Source organism: Lygodium microphyllum, chromosome 16, assembly GCF_053477565.2.
Source record: "Lygodium microphyllum isolate KBCC chromosome 16, Lygodium_microphyllum_v1.1.10, whole genome shotgun sequence".
NCBI lineage: Eukaryota > Viridiplantae > Streptophyta > Polypodiopsida > Schizaeales > Lygodiaceae > Lygodium > Lygodium microphyllum.
In genome coordinates, this window is record NC_141150.1 from 145,509,875 (window position 1) to 145,524,255 (window position 14,381).

The following is a 14,381-nucleotide window of genomic DNA, read 5'->3' on the forward strand; positions in this document are numbered from 1 at the left end:
ATGGAAGCCCAACTAAATGAAACCCCGAGAGAGAAACAAATGACCCAAAGTGACTATTGGTGGTAGCAAGTTAGCATCGTTGGGTCCTACAATAGCAAGGCAGGTGGAGCAAGACACTTTGAGTGTTGCTTTTGTGGCATCAAAAGAGGTGGAGGTGTTGATCGAGTGATGGCACATCTCCTTAATGTCCCCGGCCATGGTATCAAAGGTTGCGACAAGATACCACCAGAGATTTGTGCTTGCATGGCAAGGGATGTCAAGATGTATCCTGAAACTAGGGCCCCAAAGGACACTCACGTCATCCGAGCATCAATGCCTTCAACTACAACTGCCACTAGTGAAAGTCGAGCTCATGAGAGCAGAGCAAATCAGTCTACCACATTTTCTACGACTGTGACAAGCAATGAAACACAAGGTACATCATCCATCCCTCGTGGAAAACAAGGCAATTTGTTCATTGCATGATGGCACTCACAAAGGAAGGCTCAAGTAGATGCAGCTGTTGCACGTTTCTTTTTACTCATGTGGAATTCCATTTAATGTGGCACAATCTCCTTTTTTTAAAGAGATGGTTTTTGAAATAGCCCAGTTTGGCCCTTCCTACCAACCTCCCTCTTATGATACACTACGTGAGAAACTTCTACAAGAGGAAGTGACCAACGTAAAGGTTGCCATCACACCAATTAAACAATAGTGGGATACCTATGGGGTGAGTCTCATAGGTGATGGTTGGTCTGACATACGCAGCCATTCCTTGGAAGGTGTCCTTGTTGCATGTCGTGGCAAGCCTCTATATATAAAATCCACGGAGTGTGGTACCCAACAAAAGACAGTTCCTATCTTATGTGAGATGTCGGCTGAGGCTGTTGAGTATGTTGGACCCAAGAATGTAATTCAATTTGTCTCTCATAGAGAGGCAACAAATAGGGTTGCAGGTGCCTTACTAGAGCAACAGTATCCCCATATCACATGGAGTCCATGTATTGCCCATTGTCTTAATAATTTACCGAAAGACATTGGAGCATTAGCATGGATCAAGAGTACAATTTGCCAAAAAGGAGGTACTAAAATATTTAGAGACCAGGTTTGCCTATAATTTGCTTATACTTTGTCGGCTATACAACATGAGGCTAGCTTTAAAACAAATGGTCGCTAGTCTATCTTGGGCATCATGGTCTACTTCAAAGTCACCTTTGGGCCAATTGTGCTACACAACGGTAACCCAAGATGAGTATTGGGAGGAAGCAAAGCAATTGCTTCTTCTATGCTTACCCATGGTAAATCTCTTGCGGCAAGTGGATGGTGATGTACTGTATATCGGTAAAGTGTACGAAGCAATGGATCGTCTCATTGAAAACATCCTTGCTCTTAATCTTGCTCCACCCAAGAAACAAAACAAGAAATTGAGGAGCTTGCAGTCAGCAGATGGAACCAATACTACTCAGCACCTCATTGTGCTGCTTACAATTTGGATCCAGAGTTCCAACACAAGGGAAAGCAACTCCAGTCAGATGCTGAAGTAACTCGAGGCCAGAATACCACACTTCAGAAATTGGTGGCAAGTCCTAAGGAACGTCGAGAAATCAAATTTCAACTCGCTAACTGCCACAACAAAAAGAAGGCATGTTTGGCTGGCCTGATGCGCAACGTGATAGGTAATTCAAAAAATTGCTTAGTTTTTCAATTTATATAAAGTTTTAATACAACTTTTCTAACTATACATTATTTTGGATTGTTGTAGATTCCATGTAGGTCCAGTTACATGGTGGGAGAACTATGGAGCTGATTCTCCAGAGCTACAAAACTTGGCTATCAAAATCTTAAGCCAAGTTTGTGCATCTTCTGCACTTGAGAGACTTTGGAGCACATTTAGTCATATACACACTAAGAAGAGAAACAGGCTAGGCACTCAAAAGGATGATGATTTATTCTTTGTTAATGCAAACTTGTGTTTGCTAACAAAGATGAAATCCGAGTATAATCGTGATCTTTATATTGGATTTCATAAAGATGAAAACAATCTAGGTTCCATGCAAGAAGCTGAAGATGAAGAGGAGGAGGATGCTGATGAAGAGAATCAAGATAATGAAATTAATGAGGATGACGAACAGGAAGAGATTCTAGATGAGATAGATGTTTGGTATATTTGTATTTTCTTTTTGCTTCTTCTTGACATGTCATTTGTATTTCACTTTTAGTTCTTGATGTTTAAACTCAGTCTTTATATCTTTGATCTTTTGTAAGTTTGGCCTTCCCTTCATTATAAATTTAGAAAGATGTTTTCATTCTATATAATCCAGGTTTCAACCTTCAGCTTTAAGTTCTTCAATACTTCAATATTGATAAAGTAAGTTTTCTTTTAAGTAGAAAACTACACAATATAAACCCCTCGTAGCTCCTTGATGACGTGGCATTCCCGTTCCCGTTCTGACATTTCCCACAACTATGCTTCTACTCCTATTTTAGTATGCCTAGACTTCTCTAAGGAGTTTACCGTACAATGTGATGCCAATGGCAGAGGCATAGAGTCTGTATTGTTACAAAAGCATGATTTCATTGCCTTTAAGAGTCAAAACTTGCGGATTCTTTTTTAGAGATGACTACGAATGCATATGACCAAGAGACATTCTCTATGCTCCATTCGGCTAAGAAGTGGTACCATTATTTGTATGGTAGCCGGTTTAGGGTCAAAAGTGATCATAAGGTCCTTAAGTACTTTCTTACCTAATCTAATCTCTCTCCTAAGCAAGGCAAGTAGGTGGTTCCCCTACAAAATTATGATGTTGACATCACGCATACATAAGGCAAGGATAATATAGTGGCTGAATTTCTTTATAGGATGTGAGCATATAAAGTTTTAGCCACGACCAAGCTACATAGTGACTGGGTTGAAGATCTACAAGAAGCCTATCTTTTGGGTGAAGAACCTAGCCATACATTTTAGAAATTACAATAAGGATCAATGGAAGAAAAAACACATTTTTAGCTTAATGGCAGGATTGTTCTTCCCTAAAAATGGCTTCATTTGGCTTAATGGCAGGATTGTTTTTCCCTATACTTCTCAATCCAAGCCAAAAATTATAGAGGAGATACATTCTTCTCCTATAGTTAGACAAAAAGAGTGAGTAAATGGTTAGAGACTTAATCTTCGCCATTTTTGTTATGATACGCAACATGTGTAGGACTCTTGGCTACATTGGTTGAGTTTACTTATAACAACTCTACCCATGCTAGTACTGGAGTTTCCCTTTGAGGCCTTGTATGGCTATAAAGTGTCTCTTCCCACAATTCTTTTCAATAAGAAGATAAACTCTCATGGGAAAGAGAAATTAGTGAGGATGCAGATCCTTCTTCAGTGGTGTAAAGTGAATCTTAGGAAAGCCCAAGAATCGATAAAGATGTATATTGATGAGAAGAGGTGCCTTAAGGAGTTCCAAGAATGAGAGTTGGTTTTGCTGAAAGTATGTAAGTCTTGTTACTCTACTTTGAAAGATGGTTCCAACAGCAAACTTGCTCACAGGTTTGTAGATCATATAGTATACTGAAGCACATAGAAGACTTGGCATATATATTGGAACTACCCTCTTCCACTAAGATTCACAATGTGTTTCATATCAATCAACTCAAATCATTTTATGGCACCCAGGTGGATATAGTAGATGAGTTGCTTTCCATTGATGAAGGTCTCATATAATACATCTCTCAAGAGACCATAGAACAACGTGAGAAGAAGCTTCGCTCTAGATCTATCATTGAGTACTTGATTAAATGGAGAGGATTGCCACTCAAGAAAGCATCCTGGAGGCATGATTCTATTTTGGATGAGTGTCCCTATTTGCGAAATGCATCAGTGGTTGAATTATAGCTTCATATAGGCTAGATTTGGTGCAAACAGAACATAGATAGCAGTCTATTTTAGAACAGTTTTTTGTCTACCCAATTTTCAGCAAAGTGCCACTTACATTGTGGGTCAAAGTATTCCTTGAGAGCTATGTTTCAATGTGTGGCATGCCCTGTTTGGACTACTGTATGAGAAGTTATGGTAGTTTTTGTCCAACAAGGCCTGAAATTCAAGCAAACTGTCTATTGATTGCAAGGATCTTTTCTTGAAGATTTAAAGGCCCAAACTCTCTTTTGAAGACATCTAAATGATATACAAGGCAAAGACATCTATTGGTGTCCATATTGTAGTCAAAGATTTGATTTTTCTCATTCATTTCCCATTGTTTGTATGGTTGTCAACAAAGTAGTACTCTATTCTACCCATCTTTTCAACCATTGTAATTTTGTCTCTAGGGGCAAAAACCTACGAGAAGGGATGGATTGTAAGGAGCTAGGAAGAGACATTCTTTTAGATGGTTTATTAATAATACCATGTCACACTGGCATAGGCACATATTAAATTCTTTTCATCTTACCTTCTCTCTCATAGCTTTCATGGCTTCTCTCTCTTCTCACATGTCTTTATAGTCACTCTCCTTGTCACTCATTCTCTCTTCTCTTCTCTCTCTTTTACACTTTTTGTCTCATCCCTAACCTCCGTCATTACACTTTGACACCACTCTTAGCTCACCTCATCCCCGGTCCTAGAGTCATAGATGTCTAAGGCAACTTTGCATTATATTCAATATATCAACATTCTTCATTCATTCATTCTATGAGTTCTCTATATCTTGAGTTTTACATTACACCCTATGCTTGTCAGACATTGCACTTCTCTATTTGTACTCAAGGGATTCTATACATTATATTAGAGAAGGCAGAATGTAAGAAGAGATGCCCCAATCATTGTCATAAAAGTAGTGCTTCTCATAGCCTACTTCTTTGCCATAAATATTCCCCTCCATGTAGGCTTTGAAGGAATGGTAGCAGTCATCTTGAATGCAAGATCTTGCTTAGATTAAAGGTATTCTACTAAAAATCTATGTACCTACTCAACAAAAATGAATACATTGAGTTGTTGAGGATGAGGGTGTGAATAAATACCCTAACACAAAAACACAAATAATATTGTACAACAAAGCACAAATTGATAGAAGAATACAGTTAGGGCCAGGGTAACTCAGAGACAATGAACACAGAGAATGAATGAAGTGATATGAGTACTGAATATACAATGCTCATGTAGTAAACACACTATGCAGTGAATGAATATTGAACCTTGAACTCATGTATCTCAAGGATCAAGGTAGGGGTAATGAGTTGGAGAGTGTGATGTACTCCGAAGGGATACTGAATCGCAACAAGGCAGCCTCCGAGCATCGAACAACAATAAACACAGCCTATGTGTAGTTGGACCTAATGCAAACGGTAGTCTAGAGAGTGTGTACTGTAAATGCAGACTGGGGAGAGAAAACCTGCAAACGCAGGTTGAGATGATGGCGACAGTTGAAGGAGAGAGACAAAACGGACCACGGATGAGAGATAAAACAGTAGTGACAGCTGAGAGGAGAGAGAAACTTGGGAAGGCGACAACTGGGGCCTGCAAACACAGCAGTATGCTGATGTGGCATGCTGTATGACAGCTAGATGGGTGGACAACAAGAGTCCCCTGGCTGGAAACAACAACAAAATGATGATAGAGGGCTGGAAACAAGCGCTGGATGAGTGAAGACTGCAATGGACAGCATGGACTACAATGTCCTTTGCGAACGGGGTGTGGGCAACAAGCTGAAAACACATGAAACCTTCCAAAATGAGATTGAGGCTGAATGGAGGGAAGCATACCTATTTATAAAAAGTTTGGGCCCTCCCAAGTGGGTTTGTGCTTATGGGACACAGACACTCTCTAGGAACACATTTTTTAAAAATAAACAAGGTTTCTTCCTTAAGCATGTTTTGGGGTTGTTTAAGTAAAGCTAATGTATTTTTAGATCAACACCCCCTCTCAAGCCCAACAACAATACTAGGAGAAGTAGGCCAACGAAGCCATTTTTTTCTTTTCTTTATCTTTTACCCCAAGGTGTACCACCCAAAGTAGCCAGAGCATCGGACAAAGGGTGTGCGTCGGTTGGCCAGTAACTTATTAAGACTACAGAGGCGATGGTTATCTTACAAAGGAAGCTTGAGTGATCACCCCCAAAGAGGCTAGGGCATTGAACAAAGGGTGCACAATGGTTGCTCAGTAGCCTACCAAGTCCTGCAAAGGTGGATGGAATCAGCTATGGACCTTTTTTTTAAAAGAGCTTTGTAGTTTTGATAGAGCTTTGTACTTTGATACCCAAAAACTACAAGTCAAGGTTTCAAAGTAGTTTTCATTCTATTGAGTATCCGTGCCCCAAACCGGAGAGTAATAAGGGATGGTCAAACTCAAGATCTTTAAAAAACAAGCATACTATCCCTATTATTATTGGGTATCGATAAAGAAGGAAAATGGCTAAGGTGTTGGTGACACAAATATAGCAAAGATATGAAGCAAGCAAGATGAGCAAAGCAAGCAAGCAAGCTAGGAAAATTTGCCTTGGAGACTAGCATGTGCAATGCCACGAATATAGTGGATCCAGAGTCGACCATTTCAAAAGACCGAAAAGGGATAAATGCGTATAGATGCATGTTTACATGAATTGAATGCCAATGCATGAGGTAATTCAAAGGGAGACGCAAAGTGTCATACTCACGCAAAATGCATTGCAATGATGCCACTTGGATAGTGCCCTCACAAGGGAATTATGCACTTGCCCATATGCCCTTTTACAGTCATGTCATCTTGACAATGCGGATGAAGTTACAAATGTCCATAAGTACGATACAAAAGAATAAATAAATGTCTGAAAGCTATAAGCATCATCAGTGTCACTATCAAGAGAAATAGTCGTTCCCTTTCAAACTGGAAGGAAAAGCAAGAGAAAAGCAAGAGAAGTAGTCGTTAATCTGAAGTAGGGAAGGGTGTACCTAAGCCAATCTTGGATAGAAGGTATTGAAGAACCGACCGGTTGACCGCTTTGGTTAAAATATCTACAACATTGTCCAACAAAGACATAAACTCTAGGTAGATAATGCCTAGCTCAACCTGCTCTCTGGAAAAGTGAAAGTGAACTTCCACATATCGCATCCGTGATGTGATGATCAGATTGCCCGCAAGGGTAATGGCACTTTGATTGTTGCAGTAGACAATGGTGGGAGAGTCACGAGAGAAGTGAAGCGCCGCCAGTAAGCTTCTCAGATAGATGGCCCTTGTGGTGCCATCGAAGAGAGCCCTATACTCAGCCTCGACCGTGGAAGCCGCCATCGTCTCTTGCTAACGATTGGACCAAGAAATGGAAGTCGTACCCAAGGTGAAGAGGTAGCCACCATGGGAATGCCGGGTATCAAGATCTCTTGTTCAATTAGAATCAATGTACCCTTGTAAACATGAATCAGAACCATAAGTGAGGTCATAAGAATAAGTACACTGTAAATAATGCAATACACGAAGACATGCAATCCAATGTGACATCCTAGGTGCTGCGAAATACTAATTGAGAATGCTGACTATCAAGTGAGTAAGCTAAGTTTGGCCTAGTATGAATTAACTAAAGAAGTTTCCCTACAAATGACCTATAGATATGTGCATTGAAGGGCTGACCTAGGATATCCTTCGACAAGTGGACAGTAGGATCAAGAGGTGTGATCACTAACCATATCTGATCCATAGTAAACTGTTCCACGAGCTGTGACAAAAATACAACCCCTAGATTGAACTACCTCCATCTCCAAGAAGTAAGACAATAAATTGAGTTCTGTCATCTCAAATGTAGCACTAAGCTTTGTCTTGATTTCCACTATAGTAACAAAATCTGAGCCTATGATGAGTAAGTCATCAACGTACAACAAGATGTAGCTAATCCTCTCTACAGTAGATCGAACATACAAGTTCGGGTCATAAGGGGTAGAACGTTGTCCGTGAGTCTATAAGAACTTCTCTATTCTTAGGAACCAAGACCGCGGTGCTTGCTTGAATTAGCCCATAAAGAGCTTTCTGTAAGCGGAATACTTAATCCCTTGGATTCGCAGAAGAAAATCCTAGCGACTACTTCACATAGGCTTCCTCCTTTACATAACCATTTAGGAAAGCACTCTTGACATCCATTTGATGTATCGGCCAACCATGGTGAGTGTCTAGTGTCTAGTGAGTAATAACTAACCGCATAGCAGGTGCAAAGGTTTCTTCATAATCAATACCATGCTTCTATTAAAACCCTTGCATGACAAGGCGAGCCTTGTACTTGTCTAAAGTCCTATCAGCCTTTAGCTTGGTCCTAAAAATCCACTTTGTCTCGATGACTTTCTTGTGGCTCAAACAATCCAACAATGTCCAAGTCTCATTTCGATCAATACTCTCTAGCTCCTTCTTCATGGCCTCTTGCCATTGAGGGTGCTGAAGAGCCTCTTGCTATGTATCTGGCTCAAAATGCGCTATGTAGTTAGTTGTAAACGATGACGCAAATGATGTCTGAGATGCAAGCTGAGCAGATCTTCTAGGTTCCTCGAATCCCGCATGGTCTACAGGTACCAGCGAGATAATGGATCTCGCAAAGGGAACTTGGGAGCTGAAGAATCTACAAGTAGGTCAGGAGTGGATAGTAGACCAAGCTCAGTAGGCACGATCTCTAATTATGTGAAAGGAGAAATTGGATCAAAATCCGGTGTAGAGAACTGCACAATATCCCTCTTGTCAAAGATGACGTCCCTCCTAACGATCACCTTATTTGTTGGAGGATCGAGCAAACGGTAGGCTTCCGCTTCAGAGAAATATTTTACAAAGATAAGGAGATCAGCTCGAGTGAGCTTTCCTATTTTATCATTAGGTGTATATGTGTATGCACGATACCCAAAGACTTTGAAGTGAGATATAACAAGCCGAGAGCCAAAGAATGCCTCGTACAAGGTCTTCTAAGGAAGAGCCGCAATCGAGTACCGGTTGAGGATGTATACCAGTGTTAGTAGCCCCAACCCAAAGGTACTCAAGAAGCTCTACTATGAATAGCATAGAGCGTGTCATTTCCATGACTGTCAAGTTCATATGCTCTACAACTCCATTCTGAGAGGGGAAGTTGATAGAGGTGAGCTGGGAAGAGATACCATGCTACTAGAGAAACTCGAAAAACTTGTGAAGAATGAACTCACCACTGTTGTCACTCATACAACCAACACAATGACCTATCTGGTTATGAGCCAACAGCACCCAAGTAGAGAAATATGTAAAAGCATAGTGGAAAAGGAGGTAATCGAGCGTTGACAGGACTTATGCTTGAGAAAGTACACCCACTAGTATCTCGAATGATCATTCACTATCAAAAAGAAATATAGCATGCCATTCAAGGTGGCAGTGGATATTAGCCCAAAAAGATCAACGTGAATCAATCTAAGAGGTGCCTCAGTTGTATATGTAGACTGTTGAGGGAATGAGATACGGTGTTGCTTTCTGAGTTGACATGCTTTGCAAACATCTCGAGCTAGCTTCAGGCGAGGAAGACCCTCAACCATCTCATTGCGAGACAACTCATAAAGAGAGTCATAGTCAAGAAGATGGCTTAGGCAAAAATGCCAAAGACGCTCATTGTTCATAGGTTTGTGAGAGATTGCTAATGATTGGAAGCGATGGAACACGGAGCCCTTGTCTATCGGCTCGTGGACCATTAGGTTGTGCCTCACCACATGGGCAATCACTAATTCAATTTGAGAGTCCAGGATCTTTACTGTGATTGCTGTAAAGAAAAGTGCTCGCCCCAACCGGCAAAGCTACTAAATAGATAACAAGTTCACCCCAAGTTGAGGAACATAGTATACATTGTCTAGCAAAGCCAGATCCAAACCCTTGTCAATGACAGAACTAACGCAACCTTGAGCCTAAATCTTGACCAAGAAGTTGTTTTCTACATGGACCCGCTCGGTTGCAAGAACTCGAGTATGAAAGATATCCTCTATAGGAGTCATGTGATCTGTAGCTCCATTGTTCACAATTCAAACAGGTACTGATGTGCTCGGCTGTGACTAGCGGGCCTCTACGGTAACCTTGTCAGGAGACAACTCACAGATGTGGATGAGACTCGCATCCATATGTCTCCACGGAGATGATGTGGGCCTTTGTAGACCAGTCAAACAAGCCCTCTGGAGTTGAGAACGTTGTCGACTGAGATGGCTGACTAGTGGCAGTATGGGTCTAACCTTTCCACTGCCATTATCCTGCCTCCCCTAATGGGGGTTGCCCGACTGAGGTGGGGTCTGTGACTTGGGTTTTGGTGTTGTGCCTCTTGCCTTTGATCAATGTGTGTCGTCAAAATGACTAGCCTTTTGACAATGTTGACAATAGCTATTCTTCTTAGGTACATTTTGCCACCCGGATTAGAGTTGAGACTGGGAGTTTCCTTGTGATTCCCCTGCTTGATTTTGATTTTGATTTTGATTTGAAGTTTAAATTTGTTTACCCTTCCCTTACTGCCCCTTGTGAGAATCAACAACAAGAGCCTCCTCTGAGGGAATACTCATATGAAACTGATTAAATAGTCGTGCATAACGCAATAGCTGACACTAAAATTCATAGAATGGTAGAGGTGGAGGCACTAGGACACGTAATCCTTGTCCAAATATCGGTTTAGACACAACATAATGACCAAAGAGTCCCTTAGATCATGCCATGGAGGCAAATTATGGCACCAATCGATCCATACTCAAGAGAGATTGGGGGGAATATCCAAGCTGCAATGATCTCAAAAGTGCAAGAAAAAGGTGGAACACCACCTGATTGAGGAAGAGATGAGGTTGTGTCTAAGTTTGAAGAATCCCTTCTTGTGGTAAATGAAAACACCTGTGATCTTACATGAGATGCAACATACGATGCACTTAACATAGGTTGAAATAATGTGGCAACGGAATAAGAGGATGGAATGTGAGGAAGATTAAATGGATTTGTGATAGGTGTAGATATGGGAAACAATGTCGGTTCTTTTTGTTTATTAAATGCATTAGATTGAAATAACGATGATGAAGATACACCTACTTCATTTTGACCTTTGAAAACAAAATTGTTTGAAGGAAAAAAAGGAAAAAGAGTACTCACAGTATCTTGTTTCAATTGCTTACCTAGTTTTGAGTTCATAAAGAAATATCTGTCTTTCTCATTACTCATAAACCAGAAATTATTTTGCATACATCCTTCATTACGAAAATCATCCATATCAATAGGAGAAGGGAAATCATCATTAATAGAATTTGAAACGGTAGACATACTTGGCATCAGAGAGAATAAGTATAAAGGCAATGGAGTGTACTCTATGCGAGTTTCCACTTCTAGATGGCCAGTCCTAAATGGAGATTTCACCCTTTTTGCATGGTTAGTAGAACGGTGCACCAAATCTAAAGGGTGAAATTCAAACTTACCTTCTATCTACTGTTGGGCTCTATGCATCAAAATGAGATCGTACTCAGCTACAGTGATCTCATAAGATCGTGACACTCCACAGTAGAGCAAGCTGTGAGGCCCACTCCGGCTCGTTCCTCAATGGATCTAGCTCAAATATGAGAAGTCGTGCGGAAGTAGTGTCTGAAGTCATCAGCCCTTATGTTGTTCTTGCTTATTATGTAGAGCTTTGATACAATGTGAAGAAATACCCTAACATAGAAACACAAATAACCTCATACAACAAAGTGTGGCCTGTAAAAGAACACAGTTAGGGTTAGGGTAACTCAGAGACAATGAACACAGAGAACAAATAAAGTGATACGACTAATGAATATACAATGCACATGCAGCGAACACACTATGTAGTGAATAAATATTGAACCTTGAACTCTTGTATCTCAAGGATCAGGATAGAGGTTATGAGTTGGAGACTGTGTCGTACTCCGAATAGATCTTAAATTACAACAAGGCACCCTCTGAGTGTTGAACAATAGTAGACATAGCGTGTGCGTTGTAAATGCAGGCTGAGAAGAGAGAAAATCTGCAAACGTAGGCTGAGATGATGATAGCGACAGCCGGAGGAAAGAAAACTGCAAAACGTAGTAGGGAGCAAAGAGAAAATAGGAAGAACATCTAAGAGGAGAGAGAAAATTGGCAGACCGACAACAGGGGCCTAGTGCAAAACACTCTTGAGAACGATGTTGATAAGGATCCAAAACATCCAGCCCAAGGATACACTGGCTTGGAAACCTGACTTAATCCAATCTATTAGAATGTAAATTGAGGTAGCTTAGGAAGAAAAAGACAAGGTAACATCTCTTGAGATGTGATTCAAGAGATGTTGCTTTTGCTATACAACATTTTACTACACATTCACCCATTCATCAATCCATGCCATAATATACTACAGTTGGGGGATAGGGTGTGGCACACAACTTTTGGGCATGTATTCCACATGGAAGTAGTGGGAGAATATCCCCCAAATCAAGCACCTATGAGAACCTACATGCATGGAATCTCCCCCATGCGTATCATGGAATCTCCCTCATGCGTATCAAGCCCCAAGTGTCACCCAAAGGGCCGGACAATTTGGAGTGTTAGCACTCTATCATGCAACTTTGCCTTTAGTCGGGCAAGGGCCATGAGTCGCCATGCCAAGCACTTTGGCGCCACATGTGCCCTCATGCCTAACACCCTCTTGTCCAGCACACCTCATAGTTCTTGCCATCCATTTGCAACTGCTAAGAACGCATTTAGCAATACTCTGTGACACAAAAAATGAATGCAACAATGAATCATGTACAATGTTAATACAATGGAGGAGCAAGCCTCAGGGTTTCATGATGTCCCACGAACTGGGGTGCAGACAGCAGTGGAGAGTGCTAAAGAGTGAATGATCCCATGGGCTGCTGTAGAATGTCCAGAACAGCAAGAGGTTGCCATTGCACGAGCTGCAGTAATGGGTAACCTCCAGAAGCACCCTCTCTTGGTTGGGCTGGAAGAGAGCAGGCTGGTCCCAGCCAGAGATGCTGGACAACAATTTGCACTGGCATTAGCTTGCTGGGCTTGTCTGACCGACTGTCAGGCAGCTTAGGATTGCAGATTCAGATTATGAGCTCCATCAGTTACTATAAAAGAAGTGGATGATTTGATAGCGAAGGTGGTAGAATATTGATGCCTACTCGCCAAGCTCCTGATTGATTCTTCCTGATCTGCTTTTCACACAACCCCCCCATTTAATCTGGATAGAATGCTCATGCTTCGTAGATTTGGATGAAGTTACATATTGCTTGGCATAGTAGACATCCTGATCCACTTTTCAGACACCCATCCTGATCAATTTTCACACTAGAGAATAATGAGTAGGTTTGGCCGAAGGTGTGGTCATTGGATTGTTCTTATGACGACGGTCACCCTAATTCCGATCATGGGGGGTTTGGATGAACAATAGATGCATCTCCATGCAGTTTGTTGATTCTTGTAGCAGCTTGTGGTTGACAGAATGTACCTCGGTTTGGTTTACCAAGTTACAATTTGGAAAGGTAAGAGCAAACTCTAGAGAGCATTCTCTGAAGTTGTAATTTAAGAGAAGCTGTCCTTTCAAGGTGCAGCACAGATTGACAACATAACCTTGGACAACGATGAATGAATATTGGAGTGTACATCTACCATTAGATCTTGATGCTGCAGGCCCTTCCTCATTCAAGCAATCAATGATTGGTGCATATTGTAATGACATGACACCAATCACAGTCAAAGCAACCAAAACAACTACAGAAACATGTATTTTGTGGTTTGAGAATCAATTGTTGCACCTAGTTGACCGGAAATGTTTTGAATGTTTTACCCACAATGAAGTGGTGCAAAAGTCAGACTGGACCCATAAAAAGATCTGAAGCTCATGGTTTTGGAATGAACCGTGAACTAGAAAATGCAAATGTTGCATGCACAACCTATCGGCATAAGTGCCTGCAGGAGGATGATCGTAGTCGTACACTGTTCCATGACGTGGTTGATTTTCTGATGACCCACTAGCAGGATATTCATCTTGCAGCCTCCTTAGCCGTCATTCACAGACCTATGCCAGGACAATATGTCGAATTTAGCACACAACAATTTTGGAATCCCAGAATTAACAAATACACCTCGATACAGGACATTGGGACTCTTCGATACACCTCGATACAGGACAACAATAAATTAGATGGAGTAATAGAGATATACTGAATCTAACCAGTCTTAACATGACTACTTTGTTGGTAGCCAAGCAGCAAACTAAAGAATTCCCATTGATCCATTGCTGGGAAAGGCCTAGCTAGGCCACGGTGCCCTCCAAGAAGGCCTAGTCCTCCTTGTCATAGACCTTCCGAAAACTCCAAGAGTAGTGCAACCCTCTGCCCACTCTGCAGCTGCAAAAAATGTGACAATGTTGTCCAAGATGCCTCGATCTTGGACAAAATGTGTCTTAAGTATGATGAACGATGAATGGAAGGATAGGACA

General features: G+C 41.3%; 1 pseudogene; it reads left to right on the plus strand.

Moving 5' to 3' along the window:
• The first annotated feature begins 435 nt into the window (after positions 1 to 435).
• Positions 436 to 12,974, plus strand: LOC148023546 (uncharacterized; annotated as a pseudogene).
• Positions 12,975 to 14,381: the final 1,407 nt, after the last annotated feature.